Here is a 19569-nt window from a genome sequence, read left to right as displayed (position 1 = left end):
ATCTGTTAGAGTTTTTGTGGCGCACAAAGACTCCGTGAGACAAACAGAGTGAAGTCGATGAGGCTTTATTAAGCGTGTCTGTTCCCCAGCAGCCCGATAGTAAACTGGCATGCGGGGGAAGGCACCGGCTTCTTATACTTCGCCTTCAGGGCGGAGTATGAGGTCAACGGCCAACCAGGACCCGGGATCTGTCAGCCAATGACATTAGGGCTTCCAGTCCCACATGACCCCCAATACATACTACCACAGTTTTTTCATGCAATAACATTCAAGGTGGATAAAGGGGAACCGGTAGATGTGGCAGACTTTAAATTCCAGAAAGCATTTGATAAGGTGTCACATCAAAGGTTACTGCACAAGATAAGATGCCATGGTGCGGGGGGGGTGGGGGGGACGTATTTACACGGATAAAGGATTTGTTAGCTAACAGGAAGAAGAGTAGGGATAAATAGATCCCTTTCTGATTGTCAAGCTGTAACTGGCGGAGTGACACCGGGATCAGTGCTGGTTCCTCAAATATTTACAATCTACATCAATGAGTTAGATGAAGAGATCAAATATATGAAAGTTAAATTGAGCAATGACACCAGGGTAGAGAGGAAAGATGTCAACAGGAGGTGGAGATTCTGCAAATGGATGGGGCCAGGTTCAGTGAGTGAGCAGACATCTGGCAGATGGAGAATAACGGGAGTAAATGTGACCTTGTCTGTTTTGGCAGGAGGAATGGAAAAGCTGTATATTAGTCAAATGGAGCGAGATTGCAGAACTCTGAGGTACAGAGGGATCTGGGTGTCCTGGTACAGGAATCACAAAAGCTTAGTGTGCAGGCACAGCAGGTGATTGGGAAGGGAAATGGAATATGGACATTTATTGCAAAGGGAAAGGATTACAAAAGAGGGGAGTTTCACTGCAGCTGTACAGGGCCTTGGTGAGACCACATCTGGAATACGGTATACAGATTCAGTTTCCGTATTTGGGAATAAAGATATAATTGCTTTAGAATCAGTTCAGAGAAGGTTCACTTGACCCAATCCTGGGATGAGGGGCTGATTGGATGAAGAAGTTGAATAGGTTGGGCCCAATCCCACTGGAGTTTGGAAGAATGGGAGGTGATCTTATTGAAACATGGAATATTCTGAGGGGACTGGACAAGGTGGATACCCAGAAGATGTTTCCCCTTGTGGGGGACAAGGGAACTCAGAGGCAGATTTTAAGAATAAGAGGTTTCCCGTTAAAGACAGAGATGATGATTTTTATTTTGTGCCTCAAGAGGGTGATGAGAGTGGAATTCTCTTCCCAGACAGCAGTGGATCATTGGCTCACTGAATCTACTCAGGGCTGAGTTCCACAGATTGTTGACAGACGAGTCCAGGGTTATGGGGGTGGGAGCAGACAGGAAGGTGGAGCCAAGACCACAGTCAGATCAGCCACAATCTTATTGAATGGTGCAGCAGGCTTGAGGGGCCGAATGGCCTACTCCTGCTCCGAAGTCCAATGTTCCCCTGTTGCTTTGCAAACTTCAAACTACCATCAGGTCACCCTTCAGTCTTCTCTATTCTAGGGAAAAGCCCCAGCTTTTCCTGAGGGTGAAATGCTCTCAGTTCTGCTATTATTCTTGTGAATCTTTGTTACACCTTCTCCAGTGCCTCGATTTCCTTTTTCTGAATGGAAATCATAAATGTTGTCAGTGCTCCCAGTGTAATCTAACCCTGGTTCTAAACAACATAACCCTGCTTTTCAATTCTCTCCCTCCAGAATGGAACCCTATATATGGGCCCCACATCGCAGGAAAGATGTGAAGTTCTCAGAGAGATTGCAGGGAAGATTGACGAGAATGGCACCAGGGATGAGGGACTTCAGTGAATTGGAAAGACTATAGAGGCTGAAATTTTCTCTTTAGATCAGAGCCATAAGGACAGAGAAGGAGGCCATTTGGCCCATCGAGTCAATGCCAAATTTCTGTAGAGCCAACCAGTCGGTCCCACTGCTCTATTCTCTCCCCCAGCCCCACAAAGTGAAATTGAGTGAGGGGTCGGAGAGAGTTTCCCTCCCGCTCGAGGTGTGGGCTGGAAAAACCCTGGGGGAAGCCCTACTTCAGGTTTTCTTGCTAATTAGTGAACATTCAATTAAATTCAATGACTGGCTGGGAATTATTTTGAATTTGATTGTTACACTTCTCCTGTTTTTATTCCTGTTGTGATTACGCTCTGGGTAAGGATGGTTGACAGGTGACAGGATGGGAAATTGTGGTTTGGGTCTTCACTGACCAAATGTTTTATTGATCTGAACTGTGTAAAAGGGACCAAACTGCAGCAGAAATCGAGCAGAGCTGAGAACAGACGACTTGCTCTGTGGGAACAGGGAGATAAACAGCTCCCAGAGGACAGAGAAAACAAGAGTGCCTGGAATCCTAGACAACACCTGGGTATCAAGGCCATCATGTTTTCACTGCTTGGCATGGGAATGCTGACTCCCCGTACCGGGGACGGAGCGTGGGGAAGACAATTGTTTGCGAGTTTGACGTGGTTTGGGCGGGTACAGACGGTTCAATGACAGGCTTTATAATTGGTCCGTTCAAATGTTAGCTCAGCAATGATTGGGTTAAATCTGTCTCCATAGACTTTGTGATGTAATAAAGTATAAGAAGGGATTCCCCGAGCACAGAGATTTGTTGAGGTTTTACATATTCCACTGGCTGGGACCATGGCATCTGGGGCAGAACAGGGAGCATTAACCTGGAGATGGTGCTTCCACCCAGAGTGTAATGGGAATGCTGCTGCACTTTGATACTACTGCTCAGACATTAGCATGTGTCAGCTCTTATTTATACTGAATAACATCTAACCACTGTCACCAATAAGGGTTATCACTGTGAATCATTTCAGAGTTTGGGGAAGCGGGTGTTAAGGGTCGATACATACAAATTAGGAGAAGTGGGCCATTCGGCCCCTCAAGCCTGCTCCACCATTCAATAAGATCAGGGCTGATCTGATTGTGGTCCCAACTCCACTTTTCTTCCTTCACCCTTTCACTCCCTCGTCAATCAAGAATTTATCAAACTCAGCCTTAAAACCTATTCACTGCCCCTGCCCCTCCACTCTCTTGGGAAGAGAGATCCACAGTACCAGGGCCCTTAGGAGAACAAATATCCTCATCAGCATCTTAAATGGGAACCCCCTTGGGCTGGATTCTCCGCCTTGCCAGCAGCGCACCCATGCTGGGGATTTCCTGGCGGCATGGGGCTGCCCACAATGGGAAACCCCATTGACCGGCTGGTGAGACGGAGAATCCCGCAGCCAGCGGGGCGCACTGCACCAGAAAACTGAATCACAGCCCCGGTTTTTAAACAGTATCCCCGAGTTCTAGTCTCTGCCACAAGGGGAAACATCCTCCCAGCATTCTCTCTGTCAATTCCACTCAGGACCTCGTGTTTCAATAAGATCCTCTCTCATTCTTCTCAACTGCAATGGATACAGTCCCAACCTGTCAAACCTGAGGATAACCCCCTCATTCCAGAATCTGGGGGTCAACCTCTTATGAACTGCTTCTAATGCAACTATCTCATTTCTGAAATAAGGAGACCCAAACTGTACGCAGTGCTCCAAATATGGTCTCACCAAGGCCCTGTACAACTGCAGCAAAACATCCCGACTTTTATGTTCCAGTCCCCTTGCAATAAACAACAATATTCCATTGTGCTTCCCAATCACTGGCTGTACCTGCAAACTAATTTACTGAGATTCCTGTATCAGGACACCCAGATCCCCCTGTACCTCAGAGTTCTGAACTCTTTCTCCATTTCTATAATATGGTGTTTTATTTAATCCTTCCTGCCAAAGTGGATACGTTCACATTTTTCCACATTATGCTCCATCCTTAACATTTTTGTCCATTCACTTAACCTATTTGTTGTCCTTTGCAGACTCCTTAAGTCCACGTCACAAATTACTTTCTGACCTATCTTTGTGTCATCAGCAAATTTCGCTGTCAAGGACGTCATGGTGGTGCAGTGGTTAGCACTGCTGCCTCACAGCTCTGAGGACCCAGGTTTGATCCAGGCCGGGTCACTGTCCATGTGGAGTTTGCACATTATCCCCGTAATTGTGCGAGTCTCACCCCCACAACCTAAAGGTGTGCAGGATAGGTGAACTGGCCACACTAAATTGCCCCTTATGTGGAAAAAAAAGAGAATTGGGTACTTTAACTTTATTTTTGTATAAATTAGCCGCCATGCATTTGGTTCCATCATCCAACTCATTATTATCGATTGTAAATAGTTGTCAATAGCACTGATCCTTGTGACACTCCACTTGTCACATCTTCCCACCCCAAACATGACCCTTTATACCTACTGTCTGCTTCCTGTCAGCAACCAATCCTCTATCCATCCTGAAACGTCAACCCCTACACCAGGGTTTCTCAAAACCTTTTTGCCCGGGACCATTTTTACTAACCGACCATCCTTCGGGACCCACGCTGGCCGACCTTTTTTCTTACCTTTAATGCGAGAGGTGAGCCTGGGCTTATATTCTATACTCTAGATTTCATTGAATTTACAGCTCAGAAGGAGGCCATTCGACCTATCGAGTCTGCACCGGCCCTTGTAAAGGGTAGCGAAGAATGAGAAATGACCTCATCGAAACAGGCATTATTCTCTCAGGACTCTACAGAGCAGATGCAGGATGTAAGTTTTCCTCACACAAGTGGTTTACAGCCTGGGGATATAGTCTGCAAATTACAATGCGACTATTTTAGATATAGATGAGGAGGAATTACAACTCAAAGTATTGTGAAACTTTTTAATCTCTAAAATTCACTATCAAAGAGAGTTCTGCATGCTCAGCCCTTGAGCATGTTCAAGACCAATCCAGGAAGACTGAATTGAATTTAAAAAAAAAAATCTTCTCCTGGGTCAGGAGGAGGCGGTGTTTCTCTCTGGGCTCCGCGTGCCCGTATTTCTAAAGCCTCTTGCAGCCGCCATTTTTAAAAGCTGGACGCTGCGGCTGTTGCGCCTGAATTAACGCAATCGGGAACGCCGCGATTGATGGCTCCGTGACCCTCCCGATACCCGCCTGTGACCTACCTGCAGGTTGCGATCTCCACTTTGAAAATTCCTGCCCTATACCATGAGCTCTTATTTTGTGCAGTAACCTTTGATGTGGCACCTTGAGAAATACCTCCTGGAAATCTAGATAAACCACATCTACAGGTACCCCTTTATTGACATCCCTTGTTATTCCCTCAAAGAACCTTGATAAATTGGTCAATCATGATTGGCTCCCTGAACCCCATTTTCAAACACTATGTGTCAAAAGAAAATCTCATCTCCCCCTCTGGCTCCTTTATCCATTACCTTTGAGGGACTCACTTTCTGTTAAAGAGCCTGCCAACTCCTCTCACCCACTTTCCCTTAAGTGAATGAATTTGAAAAGACCAGAAAAAAAATCAAATATTTTTAACAAAACAAGTTTATTAATGAAACAGAACATGGTTTAAAAAAACAATACTTGTTGATCAAAGACAACCAGAGTAAAAGAGTAACCAGAGTAAAAGGATGTTCACAATGTTCTGGACCCAAATGGTTTCTCTTTGGCGCCTCTGTTCCTGTGACTCCCCGCTTTGGCACAGGGGTACTGAACTCCGGGGGTCACGGAACCATTAGCCCTGGTCACCCGCTCCAATTCCCAGTCCATCCTCCAAGCACCTTCCTGTTTCTCTGTCAGTGTGATGCCCACGGCAGTTTCCCAACTAGGGCACATTATTCCAGCTAAGGATCACACAACAGGATTTCAAGTTTTATGCTACAAGTGTGAAGTGATGCACTTGGGCAGGTCAAACAAGGCAAGGGAATACATGATAAACGGCAGGACCCTGGGAAGCACCGAGGATCAGAGGGACTTGATGTGCATGTACACCAGCCCATTAAGGTGGCAGAGCAGGAGGATCCAGTGGTTAAGAAGGCATATGGCATACTTGTCTTTATTAGCTGAGGCAGAGAGTTTAAGAGCAGGGAGGTTATGCTTGAACTGTATTAAACATTGGTTAGGCCACAGCTAGAGTATTGTGTGCAGTTCTGGAATCCACATTATAGGAGGGTTGGGATAGCACTGGAAAGGGTGCAGAGGAGATTTACCAGGATGTTTCCTGGGTTGGAGAGTTTTAGTTATGAAGAGAGATTGGATAGACTTGGATTGTTTTCCTTGGAGCAGCGGAGACTGAGGGGGACATGACTGAGATGTAAAAAATTATGAGAGACATAAATAGAGTAGACAGGAAAAAACCTTTCCCTTTCCTGGAGGGATCAGTGACCAGGGGGCACAGATTTAAGGTTAAGAGGCAGGAGGTTTAGAGGGGATGTGAGGAAAAGCTTTTTTACCCAGAGGGTGGTGGGAGTTTGGAACTCACTGCCTGAAAGGCTGGTGGAAGCAGAAACCCTCATAACATTTAAGAAGCATTTAGATCGGCACTTGCGATGCCCAGGCTATAGGCCAAGTGCTGGGAAATGGGATTGGAATAGTTAAGAGGTTGTTTTGGACTGGCGCAGACTCGATGGGCCGAAAGGCCTTTACTGTGCTGCATGACTCTATGACCCATGTGAAGTTGAAGTTACAAGCAGATCAACTGGTGTCTCTGATGGATAATCGAGTGATTCACTTCTCACATTGAGAGCAGGTGAACGGCCTCTCCCCAGTGTGAATTCGCTGATGTTTCCGCAGGATGAATAAATGTCTGCATCCATTCCCACATTGAGAGCAGGTAAACGGCCTCTCCCCAGTGTGAATCCGCCGGTGTCTCTGCAGGCTGGATAATTGAGTGAATCCCTTCTCACACTGAGAGCAGGTGAACGGTTTCCCCCCAGTGTGAACTTGCTGATGTCTCTGCAGGGTGGATGAATGTCTGAATCCCTTCCCACACTGAGAACAGGTGAATGGCTTCTCCCCAGTGTGAAGTCGCTGGTGTGTCTGTAGGTGGGATAACTCAGTGAATCCCTTCCCACACTGAGAGCAGGTGAATGGCCTCTCCCCAGTGTGAACTCGCTGGTGTGTCCACAGGTTGGACGAACAACTGAATCCCTTCCCACACTGAGAGCAGGTGAACGGCCTCTCCCCAGTGTGAACTCGCTCGTGTGACTTCAGGCTGGATAACGCACTGAATCTGTTCCCACATTGAGAGCAGGTGAATGGCTTCTCCCCAGTGTGAATTCGCTGATGTTTGTGCAGGCTGGATAAATGTTTGAATCCCTTCCCACATTGAGAGCAGGTAAACGGTCTCTCCCCAGTATGAACCCGTTGGTGTCTGTGAAGGTTGGATAACTGAGTGAATCCCTTCTTACACTGAGAGCAGGTGAATGGCTTCTCCCCAGTGTGAATGCGTCGATGAGCTTCCAGCAAACATGGGGCTCTGTATCCCTTCCCACAATCCGAACATTTCCACGGTTTCTCCATGTTTTGGATCTCCTTGTGTCTCCACAGATTGGATAATTGAAGCCTTGACCACACACAAACACGTGTAGTCTCTCCCCGCTGTGAATGGTGCAATGTAACTGGTTAAAGCTCTTTCCACAGTCAGTGCTCTGGAACACTCTCACTCGGGTGTGTATGTCTCGGTGCTTTTCCAGTCACACTGATGTTTAAAATCTTTTGAAGTCAACACTTGGGGCAAACATTTCTCCTTCTAGATTCAAAGGCTGATGATATTCAGGTCCAAAGGAATCGAGTGACTGCCAGATTGAGATGTGACGTTCGAGATTTCTGTCTAATTCGTCCTCTTCTAATATCTTGCAGAAACAATTTACAAAAGACATTACTGTCAGTACAGGATAGAAATTCAGAACAGACAATTCTAGTTTCTATGGAACATTCTTTCCTGTCTCATTCCCCAAAAGCTGTAAATCTCTGTCCCCCCCAGACCTAAAACATGGAGAAACCATGGAAATGTTCGGTTGTGGGGATACAGTGACCCATCTTTGCGAGAAGCTCATCGACGCATTCACACTGGGAAGAAGCCGTTCACCTGCTCTCAGTGTGAGAAGGGCTTCACTCAGTTATCCAACCTACACAGACACCAGCAAATTCACACTGGGAGACCATTCACCTGCTCTCAGTGTGAGAAGGGATTCACTCAGTTATCCAGCCTGCTGAGACACCAGCGGATCCAATACAATCCAAATTTTCTCAGGGAATGTATAGGGCATCCATCGCACTATCAGAAGGAAAATGATTGTCTCCTTTCTCAAGGAGAAAGTCGACATAGCTTTATTCCAGGAAACTCATCTCGATTAACCTCAATTGGGGCGACACAGTGGCACGGTGGTTAGCACTGCTGCCTCACCGCTCCAGGGTCTCAGGTTCAATTCTGGCCTCGGGTGACTGGCTATGGGGAGTTTGCACATTCTCCCAGTGTCTGTCTGGGTTTTCTCTCAGTCCAAAGATGCGCAGATTAGGTGGATTGGCCATGCTAAATTGCCCCTTAGTGTTCAAAAAGGTTTGGTAGGGTTACTGGGTGACTGGGATAGGCTGGAGCATGGGCTTAAGGAGAGAGCTCTTTCAAAGGCAGATGCAGACTTGATGGGCCGAATGGCCTCCTTCTGCACTGTAGGGATTCTGTGATGAGGAACACTTTAAATTGAGGCAGGATCGGGTGGGGCAGGTTTTTTTGCCTCCTTTTCATCAAGTAACAAGGGTGTGGCAATCCTTATTAATAAAAATATCCCTTTTGTCATGATATTCAAACACACACATCATGATGGACACACCAACAGGCAAATCAGAGCACACAACACCACAACCAATCACAGACAAGAACACCAACCACATAAAAAGCACGAGCACGACACCTGGTGGTCAGTAGGTCTGGGGACAAAGAAACAAGGAAGAGCTGTTAAAACATCACAAGCAGGGAACCCCCACGTGCAGAGTGCAAAGACAAAACTGTACATAGTAAGTTTAAATAAAATAGCGTTGTACCATATACAACCGTGTTGGCTCATCTGTGTGTCAGAACACCCAACACCACATGGTACAGGAGTGGATCGATACCTGCCTACTAACCTGCCATTCTGGACATGGACCACACCGACGGACCGCAGCCGTTGCAAGTCGCGGGGAACCTAGGTACCAATTGGAAGCTCTTCAGGCAGCGATTTGACCTGTACATCCGTGCCACCGAAAAACAGAGTGCCTCGGATGAAACGAAGATGGCAATGCTCCTCTTCTACGCAGGTCAGCACGCCACCGACGTCTTCAACTCACTGGTGTTCGAAGAGGGCGAAAACCAGTCCAAATATGACACGGTCATCCTCAAGCTGGACCAGCACTTTCAAGTTGAAGTAAATGAAAGTTTTGAAAGATACCTCTTTCAGCAACGCCTGCAAGGTAAGGAGGAGCTTTTTCAACCCTTCTTGACGCACCTCCGGATTCTAGCGCAGTCCTGCGGTTACGGCACCATCACAGAGTCCATGATCAGGGACCAGATTGTTTTTGGCGTTGCCTCTAGTGGCCTACGCCAGCAGCTTCTTAAAATAAAAAGCCTCACCTTAGCGTCTGCTGTGGAAGCCTGTGTCCTCCACGAAAATGCTACCTGCCGTTTTGCCCAATTTCAGGCGTCTGAGTTGGCACGGAGGGGGTCCCCAGCCGTCGAATCGGCAAGGCAGGCCGCCCACGACGTCGAACGCATCCAGGCCGTCGATTACTTCCCGACCCACGGCCCAGACGACAGCGGCCGCTTCCCGCGCTTTTCGCGGTCTCCCGCGCAGGTGCGCGCCAAAAATAACGGCCACAACGAGGGACGCACTGCGCAGGCGCGCCCACCGCAAGATCGCACTGCGCATGCGCAGTGGCGCAACGAACGCCGTGACGTCATGACGTGCGGCAATTGTGGAGCTCTACATTTAAAAGGGCAATGTCCTGCAAAAAACCGACAGTGCCTCAGATGTGGCAAGATGGGCCACTACGCAGCCCACTGTCGTTCGGCTCAACCCATGGATCCGGCGCATCCTCGACAATCTCGCAGACAAGTCAGGACCGTCCAGCCCACGCATCAAGACTTCCAGTTAAGTGATGCAGATGACCAGGATGCCTTCCGCGTTTCCGTCATCGATGTCAACAAGGTCAATGCCATCAATCCAGCCGATGAGTGGTGTGCCACCCTGACGGTCAACCGATCGCGCGTCGCCTTCCGTCTGGACACCGGCGCATCCGCCAACCTGATTGCATATTCTGCAGTCCAGGCCATGAAGGTCAAACCACCCATCACGCCATCCCGGCTCAAGATGGTTGACTATAACGGGAACGTCATCCCGTCCATAGGATCTTGCCAGCTACAGGTGACCCACAAGATGTACACGGCCACACTCCCCTTCGAAGTTGTCGGCTCATCAAAGGACTCGTTACTGGGCGCACAGGCGTGTAAGGTCCTTCACCTGGTACAGCGCATTATGTCTCTCTCTCCAGATGAGATATCCGACTTCCCGGATGCTGAGTTCCACGCAAATCTCCATTCCCTCCTTGCTCACAACCAGGAGGTTTTTGAAGGCATGGGGACATTGCCATACACGTACAAGATTCGACTCAGACCGGACGCCATCCCTGTCGTTCACGCACCTCGCAGGGTTCCTGCGCCACTCAAAGACCGCCTCAAGGCACAACTGCAGATTCTTCAGGACCAAGGGGTCCTATCCAGGGTCACGGAGCCCACGCCATGGGTCAGCTCCATGGTCTGTGTAAAGAAGCCCTCTGGCGAGCTCCGTATATGTATAGATCCTAAAGATCTGAATAACAACATCATGCGGGAACACTATCCCATCCCGAAACGAGAGGACCTCACCAGCGAGATGGCGCGAGCCAAAATATTCACCAAATTGGATGCGTCCAAAGGATTCTGGCAGATCCAACTGGACCCGGCCAGCCGAAGACTATGCACATTCAACACCCCTTTTGGCAGATTCTGCTACAACCGGATGCCATTCGGCATCATTTCAGCATCTGAAGTTTTCCACCGCATTATGGAGCAGATGATGGAAGGCATCGAAGGGGTACGTGTATATGTGGACGATATCATCATTTGGTCCACCACTCCGCAGGAACACATGCATCGTCTACGACGTGTCTTCACCCGCATACGACAAAATGGCCTGCGTCTCAACCGTGCGAAGTGTGCCTTCGGCCAGACGGAGCTGAAATTCCTCGGGGACCACATCTCAAGGTCAGGGGTCCGTCCCGATGCAGACAAGGTTAGCGCCATCACAGCCATGCCACGACTGGCTGACAAGAAGGCTGTCTTAAGATTCCTGGGCATGGTCAACTTCCTTGGGAAGTTCATTCCCAACCTGGCTTCTCATACAACAAATATGCGCCATCTCGTAAAAAAAATCGACAGAATTCAACTGGCACCAATCGCATCAGCGGGAATGGGAGGAGCTCAAGCACAAACTGGTCACGGCACCAGTGCTGGCCTTCTTTGACACGACTCGCCCTACAAAGATCTCAACAGACGCCAGCCAATCTGGTATTGGAGCGGTACTCCTGCAAAAAGACAGCACGTCGTCATGGGCCCCGGTTGCATATGCCTCACGAGCCATGACCCCTACCGAACAGCGCTACGCGCAAATCGAAAAAGAATGCCTGGGCTTGTTAACTGGACTGGACAAGTTCCACGACTATGTGTATGGCCTGCCACGATTTACGGTCGAAACTGACCACCGCCCCCTGGTCAACATCATTAACAAAGACCTGAACGACATGACTCCTCGCCTCCAGCGCATCTTACTTAAACTCAGGAGGTACGATTTCAAACTGATCTACACTCCGGGGAAGGAGCTCATCGTGGCGGACACTCTTTCCCGAGCAGTGAGCACACCACCAGATGCGGAGGGGTTCGTGCGTCAAATTGAGGCACACGTAACTCTGACAGCAGCAAATCTGCCAGCTGATGATCCTAGTCTGGCCCACATACGCGCAGAGACGGCGACTGACCCCCTTCTGCAGCGAGTGATGCGCCACATGACGGAAGGGTGGCTCAAAGGGCAGTGCCCCCAGTTTTATAATGTGCGAGATGATCTTACCAACATAGACGGGGTCCTTATGAAATCACACAGGATCGTTATTCCGCACAGCGTGCGCCAGATGATTCTTCATCAACTACACGAAGGCCACTTGGGCGTCGAAAAATGCAGACGAAGGGCCCGGGAGGCGGTATATTGGCCGGGTATTAATGAAGACATAGCCAACATGGTGCTCAACTGCACAACCTGTCAGAGGTTTCAGCCGGCGCAACCTCCGGAAACACTTCTACCACACGAGATGGTGACGTCCCCCTGGGCGAAGGTGGGTGTTGACCTATTTCACGCGCTCGGCAGAGATTACATCGTTATTATAGACTACTTCTCAAACTACCCGGAAGTCATGCCTCTCCATGATCTGACGTCGTCCGCAGTCATTGGGGCCTGCAAGGAAACATTTGCTCGCTATGGCATTCAAAGGACTGTCATGTCAGACAATGGACCCTGTTTCGCCAGCCGTGAATGGTCGTCCTTTGCCGCAGCATATGGTTTCACTCATGTGACATCCAGCCCTCTGCATCCACAATCGAACGGGAAGGCTGAAAAGGGTGTCCACATCGCCAAGCGGCTCCTGTGCAAGGCGGCTGCTGCCGGATCGGACTTTAACCTTGCCTTGCTGGCCTATCGATCGGCCCCGCTATCCACGGGTCTCTCGCCAGCGCAGCTACTAATGGGTCGCTCCCTCAGGACGACGGTACCTTCCATCCTGGCACCAACAACAGACCATGAGACGGTTCTTCGGAACATGCAACTGCAGCGTGATCGCCAGAAAAGTCGGTACGACACACGAGCGACGGACCTGCCCCCCCTGTCCTCCGGAGACAAAGTACGCGTCCATCAACCGTATGGTGGCTGGTCAGCACCGGCCGAAGTCCTCCGACAAGTGGCTCCCCGCTCGTTCCTGGTTCGCATGCCGGATGGTTCCGTGCGTCGCCGCAATCGGCGCGCCCTTCGCCGACTTCCACGCTCGCAGCCACACAGTACGCACACGCCAGATCCGCAACAGGCTTCCGAGGATGACTTTGTGGAGCTGCCGCACATCACGCCCTTTCCATCGCCACCCATGGCCATGCCTGCACAGCAGCCGGTGGTTCTTGATCCACCCTTGAGGCGATCAACCCGAACTCGTCGCAAGCCCATTAGACTGGACTTATAATACCGTTCATATGTTTAACAAGTTGCACAATTTCACATGATAACCTGTTGTTGTTTATCGTTCCAGATGTCGTCTGACTGGACAACTGTTCAAGTTTTTTTTTGTTCCTTCTTCTCTCGCTCGCATTTATGTTATGTTATGGTACAACTTGGTTCATGTGACGCACCCGACATCGCCCCATGTACATAGTTCCGTTATATGCACATGCTGCACACGACACACACACACTTTTAGATGCACTCACGACACGATCATATTTATTACCACGTAGGCACATATCTTTGTAAAAAGGGGGGATGTCATGATATTCAAACACACACATCATGATGGACACACCAACAGGCAAATCAGAGCACACAACACCACAACCAATCACAGACAAGAACACCAACCACATAAAAAGCACGAGCACGACACCTGGTGGTCAGTAGGTCTGGGGACAAAGAAACAAGGAAGAGCTGTTAAAACATCACAAGCAGGGAACCCCCACGTGCAGAGTGCAAAGACAAAACTGTACATAGTAAGTTTAAATAAAATAGCGTTGTACCATATACAACCGTGTTGGCTCATCTGTGTGTCAGAACACCCAACACCACACCTTTAAAGGTTGAAATCTGCATCAAGGATAAAGGAGGTAGATATGTGATCATTAGAGGTTCAGTGCATGGAGATGTTGTTTCAATAATGAATGTTTATGGATCCTCGAATTACTCCCCGGAGTTCATTACTAAGGTTTCTGTGGATTTTGTAGTCAGCTTCGACTGACTCTTTTGTGGTTGGTGACTTCAACGGCCACTTAAATCCTCTGGTAGATAAGCTCCTGGTTACCAGAACCCCACCACACACCACGCTGTAAGCTGGGGTGTTGGCCTCGGCTTGTGAGGAGGTGGTTATGTGGATGCTTGGAGAACTTTGCACCCGAGGAGCAGAGATTTTACCTTCTTTCCAGCCCCACATCAATGTCATATTAGAATCAACAACTTTCTTGTTCCGAGGACAATCCTACACCTGGTGTCCTCCTGCAACACAGGAAACATCGTAATTGTGGATCTTCCCCCCACCCCCCTCCTCGTTGTCCCCGAGGTTCTGCTCAAGGGCTCACTCCGGTCAAGAACGTGGAGATTTGATACCTCCTGATAAGAGGTACTTCATTTACTACACATTTTAAGGAAGAGTTTGAGTTCTTCCTTTTGTTTAACTCGGCCCCTGGTATTTCCCGCTCCATTTTGTGGGAGATGTGTAAAGTTTATGCTCGGGGCTGATAATTTCTTAAACTGCTAATACAAGGTGCAGGATAACCAGAGGCTTGTTTGGCGAAGGCCAAGGAGAATCATATGGAGGCCCCGAGTAAGCTACCGCTGAAGGAGGTTAACGCAGCAAATTGGCTTTGGACTCCCTGTTGACTCAGCAGGCCAAGCTTTGCAGAGTCTGCACCCTCCCTGGATTCACTTCCTTTCCCTTCAGTTGCTGCAAGTGACCAATTGAAGGTGAGAATGAGAAAAGAAATGGAAAGGGGGAGAAGAGAAAGTGTTTTACTCACAGATGTTGGAGACAGGAAGAGGTTTCACCTTCACTTCCGCTGTGACATCACAATGGTGCCCTGCCTGAATCAGCCAATAGCAATTACTGTATTCCGCGGAGTCGTCACCGGGTTCCAGTGCGCAGGCCCAGGAGCCCCTCCTCCTGCAGCTCCTGGAGACAAGGTTTCCAGGCAACCGGCTGACGGCTCCGGCCAGAGGGAGAAGCCGTTCGGTGATCTCTCCCTCCCCCGGTCCGGGACTGCGCATGTCTCGGGGAGAGGGGCAGCTGTGCATTTGCGAATTGAGCCCGCCTCCTGCCCTTTCACCTGAGGTATTGACCAATGGGAAGAGTTGAGCGCGGGCATTGCGTGAATGGATATTGAGCTTCACACAGAGTGAAATCTCCTCCTGTCCCCAACCTCTGTGAGTAAAACACTTTCTTTTCTCTCCTTTCCATTTCTTTTCTCATTCTCACCTTCAATTGGTCACTTGCAGCAACTGAAGGGAAAGGAAGTGAATCCAGGGAGGGTGCAGACTCTGCAAAGCTTGGCCCAGGTCTCTCTCTCTCAAAGACATTGACATCCTTTGCTCCCTCAGCTTGACACATTTATTCGTCTGGCTAAAAGGATGGTTTATTTCCCAATATTCACAATTAAAGGGTAGTTTCCCCAGGAGATGGCTGACATTTATGGGGATAGTAAATTAATATCGGACAGAGATATGTCTATTGTTATAAGGTACATATTAATTATATTGTTAATGGTTCTGTAATAAAGTATATTATTATTATTTCCAGTTGTGTAATATTGTGCTGTAGCCACGTTATAGATTTCCGGTCATCTCTTCCCTCAGAGGGTTGTTAGTTTCTGAATTACTCTTCCACAGGGACCACTGGAGGCTAGGGGGTCACTGAATATATTTAAGGATGAGTTGAATTTTTTTGTTACGTTTTTTTAACCATTTTATAAATCATGAATGAATGCAACAGAGTAACAGAAAAATTGGTGGAAAATGGGTACAGAGCAGAACGACTGATATTGCCACATAAGTACAAGCAACACATTGCAGAATTAATTTGTGGCAGTACATTTGAGCGACCAGAGTCTGGAGATGAAATGCCAGATCAATTGAACAACTGGTTAACAGGTTAACATAGTGAGTGGAGAAAGAGGGTAAGAATATATAAAAACAGAAGGATACCAATGCAGGTCACACAGCCCAAAATATTACAAAACAGATAAACAGCATAGTTGAATTAAAATAAATTACCTGGGGGTGCAGGTTGCCCGGGAGTGGGGGAGGGGCTCCGTAGCTACAACATTTCTAGTTTGATGGGGAGAGTGAAAGCTGATCTGGCAAGGTGGGATGGTCTCCCTCTGTCAATGGCGGGTCGGGTATAGGCAGCTAAAATGAATGTGTTGACGTGATTTCTGTTTATTTTCTAATGCCTGCCGATTTTGCTGCCAAAGATATTTTTCAGAGAGATTGAAGGAATGATTACCTCATTCATATGGGGAGGGAAGGCGGCCAGAGTTAGAAAGGTGCTGCTACAGAGGGGAAGGCATGCACGGGGTTTGGGCGGCAAATGTGCAGAAGGTGCGGAGCTGGGTCAGAGGGGTTGATTCCCAGTGGGTCAGAATGGAGGAGAGTTTGTGTAGGGGGTCGGGATTGAAGGTGCCAACAACAGCACCGTTCCAGATGGCCCCAGGGAAATACTCAGGGAGTCCGGTAATAATAGCTTCATGGAGAATTTGGAGGCAGTTTCGCCAACACTTCAGGTTGGGGGTAGGGTCAAGAGAAATGCCGATTCGGGGGAATCACAAATTTGAACCAGGGAAGTGGGACGTAAATTTTCGGAAATGGGAGCAGAAGGGGATTAAGACACTAAAAGATTTGTTTCTTGGGGGTCAGTTTTCAGGATTGAAGGAGCTGGGAGTGAAGTATGGGCTGCAACAGGGGGAAATGTTTAGATAGATGCAGGTTCGAGATTTTTCCAGGAAGGAGATACAGAGCTTCCCGGTGGAGCCGGCCTCCACCTTGTTGGAGGAGGTGCTGAGGATAGGGGGACCGGAGAAGGGGGTAGTGTCGGCAGTTTACGGGGCTATTTTGGAAGAGGAGAAGGCACCACTGGAAGGGATCAAAGCAAAGTGGGAGGAAGAGTTGGTAGTGGATATGGAGGAGGGGTCCTGGTGTGAGGTGCCCCGGAGAGTGAAAGCCTCCACCTTGTGCGCAAGGTTGGGGCTGACACAGCTGAAGGTGGTATATAGAGCACACCTCACGAGGGCGAGGATGAGTTGGCTCTTTGATGATGTGTGTGAACGTTGTGGGGGTAGCCCAGCATATCACGTTCATATGTTTTGGTCCTGTACAAAGCTGGAGGATTACTGGTAGGAGGTTTTTAGGATAATCTCTAAAGTGGTGCACGTGAAACTAGACCTGGGCCCTCGGGAGGCCATATTCGGGGTGTCGGACCGGCCGGTGTTGGAAACGGGTGCGGAGGCAGATGTTGTATCCTTCGCCTCATTGATCGCCCGAAGGCGGATCCTGTTGGGCTGGAGAGCAACCTCTCCACCCTGTGCCCTGGTGTGGCAGGGGGACCTGTTGGAATTCTTGACTCTTGAGAAGGTTAAGTTTGAACTGAGGGGAAGGATAGAGTGGTTTTACAATTCATGGGCGTTATTCATTATGCACTTTCAAGAATTGTATAACATCGAACATTAGTTGGGGGGGGGAGGGTTGGGGGGAGGGGGACTGTGTGTGTTAATGGTGACCATGGGTGATTCCTGATTTCCTTTGTTATTTGCTTATGTTAACATGCGGGCAGTTTGGACCCAGATTTAAGGACTGGGTAAAGCTATTATATAAGGAGCCGAGGGCCAGTGTCCGCACAAATAACATCAGCTGAGAATACTTTCCTCTCCACCGTGGGACTTGGCAGGGATGTCCTATGTCACTCATGCTGTTTGCACTCGCGATTGAGCCATTGGCCATCGCATTAAGAAGTTTGGGAGTATGGAAAGAGATAGTGCGGGGGGGGATAGAGCATAGGGTGTCTTTATATGGCTATGACTTGCTGTTATATGTGTCGGAACCAAGTGTGTCAATAGGGGGAATACTGGAGCTGCTTCGGGTGTTTAGGTCTTTCTCGGGTTACAAATCAAATCTAGACAAGAGTGAATATTTTGTGGTGTCTCGTCCGGGGGTGGCGGCAGGGCTGTTATTCAGTAGGGTAGGGACTCACTTTAGATACCTGGGGGTGGAGGTTGCTCGGGATTGTGGGGGGGGGAGGGGGGGGCTCCGTAGGTACAACATTTCTAATTTGGTGGGGAGAGTAAAAGCTGATCTGGAAGGTGGGATGGTCTCCCTCTGTCGCTGGCAGGTCGGGTACAGGCAGCTAAAATGAATGTGCTGCCGCGATTCCTGTTTATTTTTCAATGCCTGCCGATTTTCCTGATGACCTCATTCATATGGGGAGGGAAGGTGGCCAGAATTAAAAAGGTGCTACCACAGAGAGGAAGGCAGGCAGGGGGTTTGAGTCTTCTGAACCTGATGTATTATTACTGGGTGCTGAATGTGGAGAAGGTACGGAGCTGGGTCAGAGGGATTGACTCCCAATGGGTCAGAATGGAGGAGAGTTTGGGTAGGGGGTCGGGATTGAAGGCGCTAGCGACAGCGCCACTCCCGACGGCCCTGGAGAGATACACAGGGAGTCCGGTAGTAATAGCTTTGTTGAGAATTTGGAGACAGTTTCGACAGTACTTCAGGTTGGGGGCAAGGTCAATGGAAATGCCGATTCGGGGGAACCATCGATTTGAGCCAGGGAAGTGGGATGGAAATTTTCGGAGATGGGAGGAGAAAGGAATTAGGATACTAAAAGATTTATTTCTTGGGGGTCGTTTTACGGGATCGAAGGAGCTGGGAGTGAAGTATGGGATGGAGCAGGGGGAAATATTTAGATACATGCAGGTTCGAGACTTTGCCAGCAAGGAGATTCAGAACTTCCCAGCAGAGCTGGCTTCCACATTGCTGGAGGAGGTGCTGACGACAGGGGGACTGGAGAAGGGGATAGTATTGTCGGTTTACGGGGCTATTTTGGAGGAGGAGAAGGCGCCGCTAGAAGGGATCAAGGCAAAGTGGGAGGAAGAGTTGGGTGAGGGTATGGAGGAGGGGCTGTGGTGTGAGGTGTTCCGGAGGGTGAACGCCTCCACCTTGTGTGCGAGGTTGGGGTTGATACAGCTGAAGGTGGTGTATAGAGCGCACCTTAAAGGGTGAGGATGAGCCAGCTTTTTGAGGGGGTAGATGTGTGTGAACGTTGCGGGGTGGCCCCGCAAACCACGTTCATATGGTTTGGTCTTATCCAAAGCTGGAGGATTACTGGAAGGTGTTTAGGCTAATCTCTAAACTGTTGCAAGTGAAACTGGACCGGGGCCCTCGGGAGGCCATATTCGGGTGTCGGACCAGCCGGGGTTGGAAACGGGTGCGGAGGCAGATGTTGTAGCCTTCGCCTCATTGATCGCCCGAAGGTGGATTCTGTTAGGGTGGAGATCAACCTCTCCACCCTGTACCCAGGCGTGGCAAGGGGGGGGGGGGGGGGGGGGGGGGGGGGGACCTGCTGGAATTCTTGACGCTTGCAAAGGTCAAATTTGAACTGAGGGGAAGGATGGAGGGGGTCTACAATTCATGGGCATCATTCATTGTGCACTTTCGAGAATTGGATCACATCGAACATCAGTGGGGTTGGGTGCTGGGAGGGTTGGGGGAGGGGGGCTGTGTGTGTTATTGGTGACTATGGGTGATTCCTGATTCCTTTTTGTCATTTGTTATGTGTTAACATG

General features: G+C 49.2%; 1 long non-coding RNA gene across 1 annotated transcript; it reads right to left on the bottom strand.

Moving 5' to 3' along the window:
• Positions 1 to 5450: 5450 nt before the first annotated feature.
• LOC140420543 (uncharacterized) lies at positions 5451 to 14969 on the bottom strand. Its single transcript, XR_011946435.1, has 2 exons — positions 14755 to 14969; positions 5451 to 7777 (listed from the first exon to the last, which is right to left on the bottom strand). It is a non-coding gene; the product is annotated as an uncharacterized lncRNA (long non-coding RNA).
• Positions 14970 to 19569: the final 4600 nt, after the last annotated feature.

The sequence above is a fragment of the Scyliorhinus torazame genome, chromosome 5, assembly GCF_047496885.1.
Source record: "Scyliorhinus torazame isolate Kashiwa2021f chromosome 5, sScyTor2.1, whole genome shotgun sequence".
NCBI classification, from domain to species: domain Eukaryota; kingdom Metazoa; phylum Chordata; class Chondrichthyes; order Carcharhiniformes; family Scyliorhinidae; genus Scyliorhinus; species Scyliorhinus torazame.
Note: the sequence above shows the minus strand (reverse complement) of the source record. Positions and strands in the feature narration are given on the sequence as shown.